This window comes from Canis aureus, chromosome 31 (genome assembly GCF_053574225.1).
Source record: "Canis aureus isolate CA01 chromosome 31, VMU_Caureus_v.1.0, whole genome shotgun sequence".
NCBI classification, from domain to species: Eukaryota; Metazoa; Chordata; class Mammalia; order Carnivora; family Canidae; genus Canis; species Canis aureus.
In genome coordinates this window covers 39,734,410-39,747,784 of record NC_135641.1, presented here as the reverse complement: position 1 = coordinate 39,747,784, position 13,375 = coordinate 39,734,410, and the positions used below count along the sequence as shown (strand labels likewise).

Genomic DNA, 13,375 nt, shown 5'->3' with positions numbered 1-13,375 from the left:
AAAAAAAAGACTCTCCTGGCACCAGTCAGTTTTCTGGGGAGAACCCAGAGCCTCTGAGCTAGAATCCACAAGCTAAAGATAGATTTGAATTGCTCCATCGTAGGGAAGGGCTATCAGTCAGCCAGTATTCTCCTCAAACACAAGCCTAGTGAATTTGTTTCCAAGGGTAAGGAGTTACATTTCATTAGCTTCCATGTATTTTGAGGGTTTGGACCAAAGATGCAAGAAAAATCAGTCTGCTCAATACATGTCAAATAATTCTTTCTCCGATAAGACCATGTTTATCCCTGGGTTGGTACAATCTAGTCCTCATCCTTCTGAGGCATAACATAGTTCTGGGATACTTACTATAATGAAAGCAATGAAAAATATAAGCCTTGTGTCTCTCTCCAGGCCCCTTTCAGACTGGTTATCTCTTTAGCTTAATCTCACAGATGCCTCCCCCAATTTTGCAAAAGATACTTCCGTTCTGCTGGCACCAATCACAGTCTTCTTATTTTCTGAAATTTATTTATTTATTTATTTATTTATTTATTTATTTATTTATTTATTTTTAAATATTTTATTTATTTATTCATGAAAGACAGAGAGAGAGAGAGAGAGAGAGAGAGGCAGAGACACAGGCAGAGAGAGAAGCAGACTCCATGCAGGGAGCCCTATTCTAGGACTCCAGGATCATGTCCTGGGCCAAAGGCAGGCGCTAAACCGCTGAGCCACCCATGGGTCCCTGAAATTTATTTTAATAGAGGCAGGGAAAGGACTCATATTTTACTGAGTTACAGATATGTTCCAGCACTGGGCTACGCAATTTTAAGAACATTATCATTTAGAATTCTCGTAATGGTCCTGTGAGGGGGTCGTTTCATAGATGAGAGAAGAAAGGAGTTAAATAACTCAAGGTCACACAGACTAGAATTCCTGGTGGATCTTCACCCCACACAGTCTTTCCACCCCTAAGATGTTGAGAGCCTAGAGATAAATTTGACCTATTTGAGCTTTGGAGAAGGAGGAGGGTCTTGTTTTTGAAAGAGAGAAGAAATCAATCTCTCCCAGCCTCTCTTTCCAGGAACGCCGAGGGAAGTGGAAGACCTTTAAGAGCAGCAAACCTCAGCGAAGGAGGAGGGAAGCTTTCAGAGGGTAGGAAGCGGGTCTGGAGGGCCTGCGTTGCTCAGTGCCGAGTCCAGCCAAGGGGGAGCTGCTGGAGGACGCCTTCTCGGCGCGCGACTCTGCAGACAGCTGCCTGGGCCTGCTTTCCCAGGGCAGGGAGCCTGCAAGGGGCCCGCTAAGCCCTAGGACAGCCTGAGATGCGGGAAACTGGCACCCCGAGGCTCAGCAGGCCCGAGGAGAGTGGAGAGTGGCATGCAGCTGAGTGTGTGAGTGTGAGTGAGTGTGAGCGCGTGTGCACGCGCTGGGAGGCGGGGGCGTCTGGAGAGCGGCCTCTGCTCAATAACGGGAGGGGTTGGGCCGCCACGTGACTCCCGGGAGGCGGAGACGGGCGAGCTGGAGGGAGGATTGACAGGCCGCCCGGAGCGAGGGGAGGAGGGGGGCGAACTGAATAATTGAGGAGCAGCTCAGCGGCTGCGGCCGCCTCCTGCCTCCCTTGGCCTCCGCGGCTCCGCATCGCAGCGGGAGAGACGGACTCTGGCGCTGCGAGCGCGGACGACAGCCCCCGGCCCCTGCAGCCCTCCGGTGAGTGAGCGTCCCCCGTCGCGGCACTGCCCCCTCCGCGCCCCTGCACCCCCCCTGGACCCCCCGCCAGTAGGATGGTCGCCTCTTGTTGAATGAGCCAGGGACCCGGAGCCACGAGGGGGTGGGGGGGGTGGGGGGGCAGGAACATGGCGCGGAGGCTGAGGGCGCCCTCCGGGAAGGGGCCCCTGGAAGGAGGAAGGAGCTGGGTCGGGGTCTCCCCGTAGCTGGCCCGGAACGGGGCCTGGACCGTGTCGGGGTCGGGGGGCGCCAGGCTCCGACTCGCGAGCGGCCAGGCGGGGTTGGGGACGGGGCAAAGGCAGCCCTGGCGCGGCCGGAGCGAGAGGCAGAGGAGGGAGCCCCGAGCAGTGCCCGGGTCGCCCGGGTCTCCGCTGGTGCCGGGCCTGCCCTTCCGTCCCCGCCTTGTCACACACCGGGCCCCCGCGCTCGCTTCTCGGCCGCGGACTGAGCCCACGGAAAGGAAGGGACGCTTTTGCGGCCGTAGCCCGAGGGGAGGGCGGGGGCAGCGTCTGTCCTTTCACCTGAGAGCAAACTCTTCCAAGGGACTCCCGCTGCGCCCGACACCCAGACCTGGCCGGTGCGCGGCGAGGGGCATCTGTCCCCCGAGACTGGGGATACAAGGCGGGGCAGCAAGAAGGCCCTGGGAGGAGAAAGGTGCAGGGGAGCTCCCTGGCCAGGGGGGCAGCCCCGGGGAGCGGATTCTCGCCCACCGTCGGAGCTTCTTCTCTTCCTCTATCCCAAATACACCGGCTTCTTTACAAATCCAGAGGGCCTCGCGTGATGCAACCCCAAACCTCCTTCTCCCACCGGAGTCACCCACACCCACCCGCGCGCGCGCGCACACACACACACACACGTGTATTTTATATTGTGGTCGAAAACTAAGATAGAAGTCGCCAAATGACTAGAGGCAAAGGGAAAGCAGGGGAAGGATGGAAGGAAAACTGCAACAGCAGAGCTCTCGCCTGCTCCCGACACTGCTCACCCCACTACCCGTGTGAGGCTCCATTCAGAGTCCCGCCTGGACTGGGAGTCTTGAACTGGATTCCAATGCAGAGGGAAAACTTGAGTGGGGGAGCAGGTGGGATGTCGTCGAAGTGGCGGGGCCGGTCACTAGCGGGAGTTGACCAAGGGCCACAGAGCGATAACCCGCCTGCCCCCCCCCAACCCCCCCCCCCCCCCGGGGTCGGACAGGAGCCTGGACCGCAGCGCCGGCCGCGGGGAGGGCCGCTGTCCGCGGTGCTGAAAGTTGGGGCGCTGTCCGCGGTGCTGAAAGTTCGGAGGGGCCGGGCGCTGTCCGCGGGGGGACTGGCGGCTCGCGGCTTGCCCCGCCTTCCCCCGCCGGCAGAAACTGCCTTAGAACCCCGTAAGGAGGATCCAGGTGGAACCAGCGACCTGGAGAAACAGATAGAGATGCTCTGCGCTCCCCGGCTCTCTGCCTTCCCCCAGACTCTTCTTGGAAGGCGGCTTTCCGGACTCCTGGGTAGAGAGGAGCAAAGAGTGGGTGTCACTCCAGAATCCAGCTTTGCTAACTTCAGGTGGGACTGAGACGTGTGGCTCCTTCTTTCTGTGTCCTCTGTGCGGCGAATCTTCCTGCTGGTAAAGTGTTGGAAATGCAGTTAGGGTTGTTATTCTGTGAAACACTCCTGTGGCTTTCAGGAACCAGAGAATTGTGAGGCTACCAAAAGATGACGCTTCATTAATGGAGAGGATGGGCTGGCTATTCCTGGCTATGGCTTTTTCTCTCCTCGGCACCCCTCTCTCCCCACCACAGATTGTTTATATCCTCTAGATATAAATCTTTAAGCAGCCCTGAATGGTTATTTCTTTGACTAGTCTTTTAAGTTATGGGTAAAATGGGAGAGAATTGAGCCAATTTGTGGAGGCCAAGCTCTGAAAATATTTACTGAACACCTACTATCTACCAGGCCATATTATCTCATATACTCTTTTTTTAAGATTTTTATTTATTCATGAGAGAGAGAGAGAGAGAGGCAGAGACACAGGCAGAGGGAGAAGCAGGCTCCATGCAGGAAGCCTGATGTGGGACTTGATCCCAGGACTCCAGGATCATGCCCTGAGCCAAAGGCAGACACTCAACCGCTGAGCCACCCAGGGATCCCCTCATGTACTCTTCATAATAGCTGTTAACTATTGTGCAGACATAGAAATGTCACAGATACCTGAAAACTGAAGTTAGATATCTTGAATCCAGAGCTTGGATTCAAATTCAGGTCTGCTTAACTCCAAACTCCAAGCAATTTTCATGCCCTCATTTTGCCATTTGGCTTTGGATAGCTGTTATTGGAGAATATAGCAAAAGAATGCCAAAAGAGGAAGGTCTACTTTCATTTTCACATACACTACTCTCTCTTCCAACTCTTTCCTCTTTAATCTGTTCACCCACTCACTGTTACTGACTCCCACCATACCAACTGCTTTTGTACATGCTGACTGAGATACCACTGTTCACATAACTTGAGCCTTAGGATTACAGAACAGCCAGCTTTCCTGAAAGAGCAGTGGGGCTTCATAGGATCTAGAGGACTTAGAGCCCACACATGCTTTCATATTTAGAATTATACTCTTGAGTTTTAGGGCTGGAATAACCTTAAGGGTCATTCAGCACCATTCAGGTCCTTCTTTTACAAGAAGGAGAATTTGGAGACCAAAAAAATGATTAGTAGTCTAAGTCACATGGTTGAAAAGTTAGGATTAAACCCCATTAACTCGATTCCAAGGTCAGTGCCCTTTCCACTATCCTCATGGTAACTCAAACACTCTTCCCTGTTTTTTTCTTTGGTTTTCTTTGACAAGAACATCAGCATCAATAAACTACATTCAATAAAAATCACGAATACAAATGCCTAAAATACAAACACTCGTCTTACCTACACTTTCTTCCTATTCTTTTCCCCTCTGGGCTCACTGTTTCAGTCTTGTCTGACACAACATACCTGACCCACTTTCCTCAGCAACAGTTCTCCCTATGGTGGCAATTTGCAAATGGGGATGGCAGTATGGCATTTCTCTACTTTCCTTTGTGTTGCCTATATTTCCTCTTCTATGGTCTATTCCCAACAAAACAATTTTTCCAAAATAAATTACCCTAAGCATCTTCCATCATCTCACAGATACTTGGAAGAGGCCTTAAAAAGATTTAGGCAGAAATAAATAAATGATCGTTATAAGTGCTTATATCAATAAGCTGTGAGCCACTATCCTAGGTCCTTTCATAAATCATTTCATTGAATCTTCACAATTCTGCCAAGTAGATAATTTCATTAGAGGTGGTCCTGGATTTCGAGTCTACTCTAAATGCAGCAGATCTGATGCTCTATGTATTTCTGCTTGCTTGCCTTTCAGCCCCTAGTGAAATCTCAACTTTATTAATTGGATTTTGTAACCCTAATAATTGCATTGACAAGAAGGAAATTTTTATATTTAACTGAATTGTCCTATACTGCTCTAATAGGTAATGTTTAGAAATTAAAATTCAGTTCAAATGGTAATATTCTGTTCTTTTATCTCAAAACTTACCACAGCATACTCTCCCTTCATTTATTATCCTTTACTTATAGATCCCTATATACCTTCTTAATTTTAATATTAACTTTCTGCTTCAAACCCCATCTAGAACCTGTTAAGGCACAACTCATAACTGAATATAGAACTTCTATTGTACCCTCACAGGGTGATCCTGCCAGGATGTTGTTGGTGGGATGCTCTGGGCTCTAAACCATAATCTTAATCTGTCTAGAACTGTCTGCCCAATATGGTATCACTAGCCATGTGTGCCTATTTAAATTTTAATTAATATTAACATTTAATGAACATTAAAATTTTCAATTTTTTAATCACACTAGCCATATTTCAAGTGCTCAATAACCATATGTGACTAATGGCTACTTAATTGAACAGTGCAGACATAGAACATTTCTTGCATTGCAGAAAGTTCTATTGGACAATGCTGCTTTAGAAAGTGCTAAAAAACATCCTCATGGCAACTGAAAACTTGGGATTTTAAGAAGAATTTGAGATTCTGCTTTAAAACTTCTGCCAAGAAAGGAGGAAAAGCCACTTGTGGCCTAGGACACCTCTGAAAGCCCATATATGCTCAAGATAATAAGGCTAACAAAGAGAATATATGTCTCACTAAAGGAGCTGGTGACCTCTAGGTTTTGCTTCATATGGAATTCGTTTTACCACGGAGTAAAACTATGGATGGATCTTGCTGGTTTCCTGATTCCAGCTTAGAAAAAGCCTGGAAATTCTTATTCAAAATTCAAGTTTTATACATATATATGTGTATATACATGTGATACAAGTTATACATATATATGTATATCACATATACATGTAACAACATGTATAAATGTCTGTGTGTTTATGTGTATTTGTATGAGCATGTTGTCTTAGTAGAGTATGATAAATACAGGACTTGGAGTTAGTAGTTCCAGGTCAGTTTGTGCCATACACTCATCTAAGTGTGCCCCTTACTACTTGGTGACATCTAAGGCCCTCTAGAGCTCCATTCTTTCATTTATAAAATGCTGATGAGCATTGCAACACCCATCCCAAAGGGTTATTGTGAGACTCAAAGTATAAGTAAATGAGAGTTCTTTGCAGAGAGCATGATTGATATGTAATGGCTGATAATCTCATGTAGATATAGTATAGTATATAAACAAATAGGGTAGTTTAAACTGAATGCATTTCTGAACATTTCTAACCACAGATAAATATATTCTACTTTTGTTATCATTTTTCACTGAACAGTAGGATGCTGAAGAAAAAATCTTTTTGGAAAAAAAAAATCTTTTTGGTTGTTGATATATCTTGTTGGTTAATTTCTATGAATTGAAATCCCTTATTATTCAAGGTTTATTTTGCCCTGAACATTTCCTTCAGAAAAAAAAAATACCTAGGAAGTCTCAGTGGTTCTGAAACAGATTTTGCCCTTTATCTAACAGGTTTTTTTTTTAAAGATCTACTTATTTATTTTAGAGAGAGAGAAGGAGACAGAGTGTGTGTGTGAGCTTGCATATGAGCAGGAGGAGGGGCAGAGGGAGAGGGAGACAACCAGACTCTCTGCTGAGCAGGAAGCTTGATGCAGGCTCAATCCCAGGACCCCGAGATCATGACCTAAGCCAAAATCAGGAGTTGCACGCTCAACCAACTGAGCCACCCAGGCGCCCCTCTTTAACTAATAGCTTTAAGTCAATCATCAGAAATTATCCTGTCATGACAATAGTGGTTCAGATAACAGAAAAAATATTATTGATGTTCTTCAGCTTGGGTGGGTGAAGGAGATGATTTAAAAAGACTATTTTTACCATTTACTCATTTAAATGAACCTCTACCCATCTCATGAATCAATGAAAACAAAAATAATTCTATTTTATGCATTGATTAACCCAAAATAAAAGTAAAGACTATCAATTTGACTGAATTCTTGAAGTTGCATTAGGGATTCTGACCTTAAATAAAGGGCCTTTACACCATCCATTCTCTAAGGTCAAAGGGTAGTTATCTGAAGGGGCACCACCTGTGTGCCATTCAGCTCTACTAGTCATCTAAAGTGGAGATATCTGTGCCACTTTAGGGAAGGTCAGAACAAGCCTTCCCATATTCTGACCAAGACACATTAACCTCCAAGGGGCCTGGAACACTGAGCCCCAAGGAAGTTCACCGCAAAGGCATGAAAAAGATAGAAGGCTAAAGATGGAGTCAATGTTGTCAGCATTCCTACAACTTAGCTAACATTTACTCCCAAACCTGGCATCTACACCTGAGCCCTGCCTCCACCCGAACCCCAAACTACAGTGTTTATAATTTAGGTAGGTGTGCTTTTATATATATATGAATCCTTGACTGGATCAGGAAATCACACAAGTGCATTCATGCCTTCTTTAATAGATCTCCATTTTGATACCTAAATATTTTTCTCTTACAACACAAAAGTTAACACAATGCTCAGGCATTATAGAAAATAAGCCTGCAAAGGAAGCTATTCCATCAAATGATTCTTAACTGTATTATGTTTGCTATTAATCCTGAAAACTCAATGAAGTAATATATTTTCTTTTTGGGGGTAGAGGGGAGCAGAAGTGCCTGATTTCTCAGAAGTGAGAAATCAAGCTGAGTATAGATAGATAAGGGCTCTAGAGTCTCTCTCTCTCTCTCTCTCTCTCTCATTCCAGGAGTTCTGGCAAGTTATTTCCTTTTTTTGGAACCTAGTTTACCCTTGTTCAGACTTTGTTAAGGCATGAATGGTGATTTATAAGATGCTCTGCCAGAGAAATAGCTGAAACACACTCTCAGCCCCAAATACTCGTCAAGCATGCCATCCTCAGGCCTTTGTTGCATATGAAATTATATTACTAAAGGGAAAATTAGTGAGATTGTTGACTGTTCTCCAGTAGCTCATGCTGGCTTTAATAATAGACACCTTTTGTTGGGAATCATGGTTTATTCATTTCATTGGAATTGTTTGTCTCTTGGAAGGGCTTGGATTTTGGAAGGAGGAAAATACATTTACCTTGGAGCTGAAAAGAGTTTACTTTTCACTGTCTTTAACTTGAGGGATTTGAATAATTTTATATCCCAGGAAAGAAAGGGAATTAACAATGTAGCTTTGAAACTTATGCTGGTAGCAAACAATCATTCACTTAATAAAGTAACTGAGGCTCACCATATATTTATGGGTAGTCATGGGTGTTTGGAACTCCTATAGACTGGCACATGAGTGCTCAACAAATATTTGTTGAATTCAGGCCATTGTTCCAGGTCAGTTTGTGCCATACACTCATCTAGCCAAGAAATGAGTATACCCTGTGGCATTTTCCTTTAGCGAATAAAACAGGAGACAAGCACAGAACATCAAATTTTACCCTGATAACCATACTTATCACCCTTCTGGAAGCATAGGTAGTGGAGGGCCATTCTGCTCCTGAGAATTGGGTCTTTCTGCCTTCCTCCAGGGAATAAGGGACACATTAGCCGGAGGGTCTTGCATTTCAATGTGATGAGGCAACTCCATAAAATCAAAGCTTAAATAGAGTTGTATAATATTTTCCACTTTTGCTTTAAAGAGATATTTATTATTTCCTTGAGAAAGTATTTGACTGGCTTTGATGATTGTTGCAGGCAATTACTATTGTTCCTAAATTCAGAAAGAGCTTAGCTTAGAAAGAAAGCATATACATTAATTAGAGAGCTGGTGACATCACAGTCTGGAAGATCACAGAACATTATCCTTTTCCAGGAATAATTGGGCCTTCCTTTAGGAGTTTTAACTGGTCATTACTGACAAAAATGAAAGAAAAATAGATCATTTTATTCCAGCAAATCAATAAGCAAATGCCTAGAATTAACTGATTCTCATTTGCCAAAGGCAAAATATTCCAGCCCAGCAAACTGTCCTACAAATGAGCAAGCTGGCTTCCACGGCCTGTTCATGTATTAAGTTGTTTTTTTCTTTGTTTTTTAAACAATTAGCAAATTTTTAAGAATTGCATCCAGGTGTTTGAACATTCTGATGACAAAATGGTCTTCATGTTTATAGACTTAATTGTTCATTAGAGATTATATTTATACAATACATTATTGTGCCGATGTTTTGTAATGATCACATAACCCAACTCTCTCATTTGACAGAGAAAGTGAGGCTGGGAATAGTCACCCAAGTTAATAGCAAAGGCAGAAGTAAGTTCTGAGCCTCCTCTCTTTCAATCCACTTTCATCTTTCCACTTCCTTTGCATCTTTCAACCTCATGCATCTTTTCATTAGTCAAGAAAGCCTATTTACTCAATGAGTTTAGCCACTAAAATTTACCAGGGCTACTAGAAGTAGGAAAGTATATGTATTTGGATTTCATAGTATTTCCATTTGCACCTCCAGGTGAAAGAACTGCAGGATCAAGGATAGTCAACTAGTAGAAATTTCATGGGTAGAACTATGAGCCAGAAGAAAAGTATCAAAACCCCAGAATCCTTATGAGAACCTGGCCAATGATTTAAGGGACACATTAGCCCTTCAATTGTCCATCATCTTCATTGTCTTCACCTCTAAAACAAGAAATTTGAACTAAACAATTTCAGATTTTGCAAGCTCTAACATTCTATGGTTCTATGAAATGAGGCCAAGGATTTGAATTATCCATATTCTGCCCACATAGTAAAAAACAAATCAAGATTCTTATTTTTACACCATTACCTAATGGAGGCTCACATTTCATGCTAGTACTTCACTCAGGAACAATAATAATAATAACAGCACTAATGACTATAGCTAACAATATTGGCTTATTTACATTTACTATGTCCCTATAATGTTGGTAACGCTAGTATTCCCATTTAACAGATGAGAAACTTGGGCCTCAAAGTAGTTAAATAATCTGCCCAAATTGATAGAGCTGTGTGCTCTTAATCACCCAGCACATTGCCTCTTTGAAAACCACTAGTCTCTCGAATAACTGATGGGCATCATTTACAGGTCACTTAACATACAAGTCCCTTCTCTGGGGACTTGCCATTGTACCTACATTTTCTGGCTAGATGAGCAATCAAGAGAGTAAATAGAACTTCAGGTCTCTGGATCTGATGAAACTGTATAGTAATCTGTATCGTCTTTCTGCAAGATGTCTTTTGCCCTTTTGCAATTGATGCCATTGATCAATTGTTCCAATGATTTAATACTGAATGTTGGTGCTTTGCAAGCTGCTGCATGCAATGAGAACCATTCTGCTGTGTTTTTCCCAGAGCATGTGAAGAGCTCACACTGCCACAAATGGATGGATGCTGGTATAGGATTTAGTACCTTCCAAGGCCACAGAGGTCACCCTTCCACATCTTCATTATTAAATGGCATCCTCTGGCTTTTGTCTCCAACTTTTTGACTCAGAGTAACAATCTAGACAGCTTTTAAGGTAGAGGGGGAGAGAGTTTCCAGAGTGTCACTTCCTGGTGGTGGGATTCAGTCAAGAGAAAGACTAGAACTTTCAAAATCATGTGTGAAACTCATTTCCTTCTCAGTAAACCTACCTTACCAAATTAGTCATGAATACAACACCACCACAGTGCCCATCTATTTCACTGTACATTTCAACATGCACTAAATCTGCTCATGAACATCCTGCACTTAATATGTCATGTCTAATAAGCCAAAAATGCTGACAGCAGTCTAGCATGTATATTTTATTACATAAATAGATGATGATATAATAACTTATATAACATAATAAATATATAAGTATTACTGTATGTATTTAATATACATTGTTTTATTCTTTTTTAATTTTTTAAAGTTTTTATCTACATTCCAGTTAACATGCAGTGTAATATTAATTTGAGGTATGCAGTATAGTGATTCAACACTTCCATAAAATACCCAATGTTCATCACAACAAGTGATGTGAGACTTGAGCCAGAACCATTCAACTTCTTTAAGACTCTGTTTCCATACTTTTAAAATTGGAGGTAAAGAATATGCCCTTCCTATCACAGGAAGGGCCAATGAGATAGCATTTGTTAAAATTCCTTATAAACTATAAAGTCTATACAAAGAAAAGAAATGGGTTTTCCATCCTTTCAGGACTACTCATTCAAAAATAACTCTCAAACAAAACAAAACAAAACAAAACAAAATTCTCAAGTTGCTAATAGCCAGTCCTCAACCAAAGTTGACAGCTAAATGACAGCGTTTTGGCTTAAGAAGATCTTGGATTGAAACATGCATGTCTAGAAAATAATATTTATAATATGGGAGGTCTTCTTCTTCTAAATCAATGGTTCTCAACCTGGGGCAGTCCCACTTCATTAAGAGGTATTTTCTATTGTCCCAAACACCAGGGGTATAAAGAATTCTAAATACCCTACAGTAGGCAGGACAATCTTACACAATTAAATTAGTACCATATTCAAAATGCCAACAGCTCCTCCTGCACTGAGGTAGAGTGCTCAAAGTAATGTGCTGTGCATAGTCCCTAAATCCCTAATTGATACAGAGAGAATTTACTTTTGGTATCCTTCTCCAGGTGAAATCCAGCCAGTCATATGCATGTGAAGTCTACAGCAGCTCAGAAGCAGTACCGGGCCTCCCATAATTTTACTGAGAAGGAAAATATGAGGTCAGAGATCAATAGTTTTCAAACTGGTCCTCAGAAGCTTCTACAAGACACCTCCCTCCCCACATCAGCAGGGACAGGTATCCCAATAGGTTAATATCGCATATTGCAAGGCCCAGACTAAAGGTTACCATGTGGAGACCCAAAAATGAGTGAGTCATGATTCTGAAAATCTTTGCAGTATATTGGTGAAACACTGGGTTATGCTCTGACTTTGTGACAAGCATGGGTCTAGCTGAGCATTGAACACAATCCTTCCCTTCAGCAACAATCTGACAGTCAGACAGATGTAAACTCCACTAATCATGTATGCAACATGGCAATATATGCTATAACATGTTTTGAGGAATCCTCAAGGAAAGATCAGGAATGATTTACATCCATAGAGAAAGAACAATGGAATTGTACTTTGAATGATATGCAATATTTTCTCATTTTCTCATGTGGCTAAATAAAAGGGAAGGCCATTGTAGAAATGGGGACAGCATAAACCAATGCTGGAAGTGTGAATGTAAATGACCTATTTGTGGGCTGATGTGGTTAGTTAGAGACCTAGCTAGGAATGATGCAAGGTCTGTATCAGAAAGACTCCAAAGAAACTTGAGTGCAGCTGGGTGGATATATTTATTCAGCCGGAAGTTTATCCTTTGAACAGAGGCTTTATGAATATTTTAGAAATACCGCTGAATTCAGGGTTGGTTCATAGGCAACACCAGAATTTCATGGCTAGAAGGAACCTCAGAAATCATCCCGGCCTCCCCCTTTCTCTGTATTTTACAGCTAAAGTAATTAAAACCCAGAGATGTCAAGTGACTTGCCCAAGGTCGGCAGCAAATTAGTGGCAAGACAAAGACTAGAGCCTAGTCCATCCTCTTAGCTCATAGCATTTTGTCCTGCCTGCTCTGTGCTGCCCTCAGGAATTTTATTCATCATCTGAACATAATCCAATGTAACACACAATGTGATTAGTAAGTATTTATGAAGCTCCAAGTTTTCCGTTGCTCGCTATTAAGATATAGTTCCTTTATTACAGCCAGACGATAGATCAGATCCTGGGCTGCTTCTACATGAGAGCATTCTCTTCAGAAACACAAACATCATACCAAACACACTGGCAGGACATTCTTCCCCCGCCTCACACCCCTCCCCTGCCTCCTCATTTCAAACTGCCAGAGATTATAGAGGCACAGCCTGAACAGAAGGCATCTTAATCTCTGGTGGTTCTGTAAATAATATGCTGTTCATGCTTGCATATAAATGATCACAGCCTCTCTATTTTCTAGATGAGGGATCCTTCAGAAGAATGAAGTTGCTCACACGCATAGCATATTAGATAGGATTTCAGACCCCAAAACACCAGCCCTCTTTTAAACAGATTTGAATTTTTCACCCATCTGCACATTCCTAATAATTTATCCAGGCTTGTGGTCTTAAATTTTATTTCATAGTCTACTTAGTCTGTGCATATTTAGGTTCCGAGATTGGTTATTCCCTACTTCTTTTTCTCTGGCCACCTTTCCTCCACTTCTTACTCAATATTC

General features: G+C 43.0%; 1 protein-coding gene across 1 annotated transcript in view; it reads left to right on the top strand.

Annotated features, from left to right (window-relative positions):
- The first annotated feature begins 1,488 nt into the window (after positions 1-1,488).
- The window catches only part of SLC7A14 (solute carrier family 7 member 14), a 111,609-nt gene continuing 99,722 nt past the window's right edge, over positions 1,489-13,375 (top strand). The window contains exon 1 of the mRNA XM_077880316.1: positions 1,489-1,689. The gene's annotated coding sequence lies outside the window, so the exon portion shown is untranslated. The remainder of the gene's footprint in view (positions 1,690-13,375) is intronic.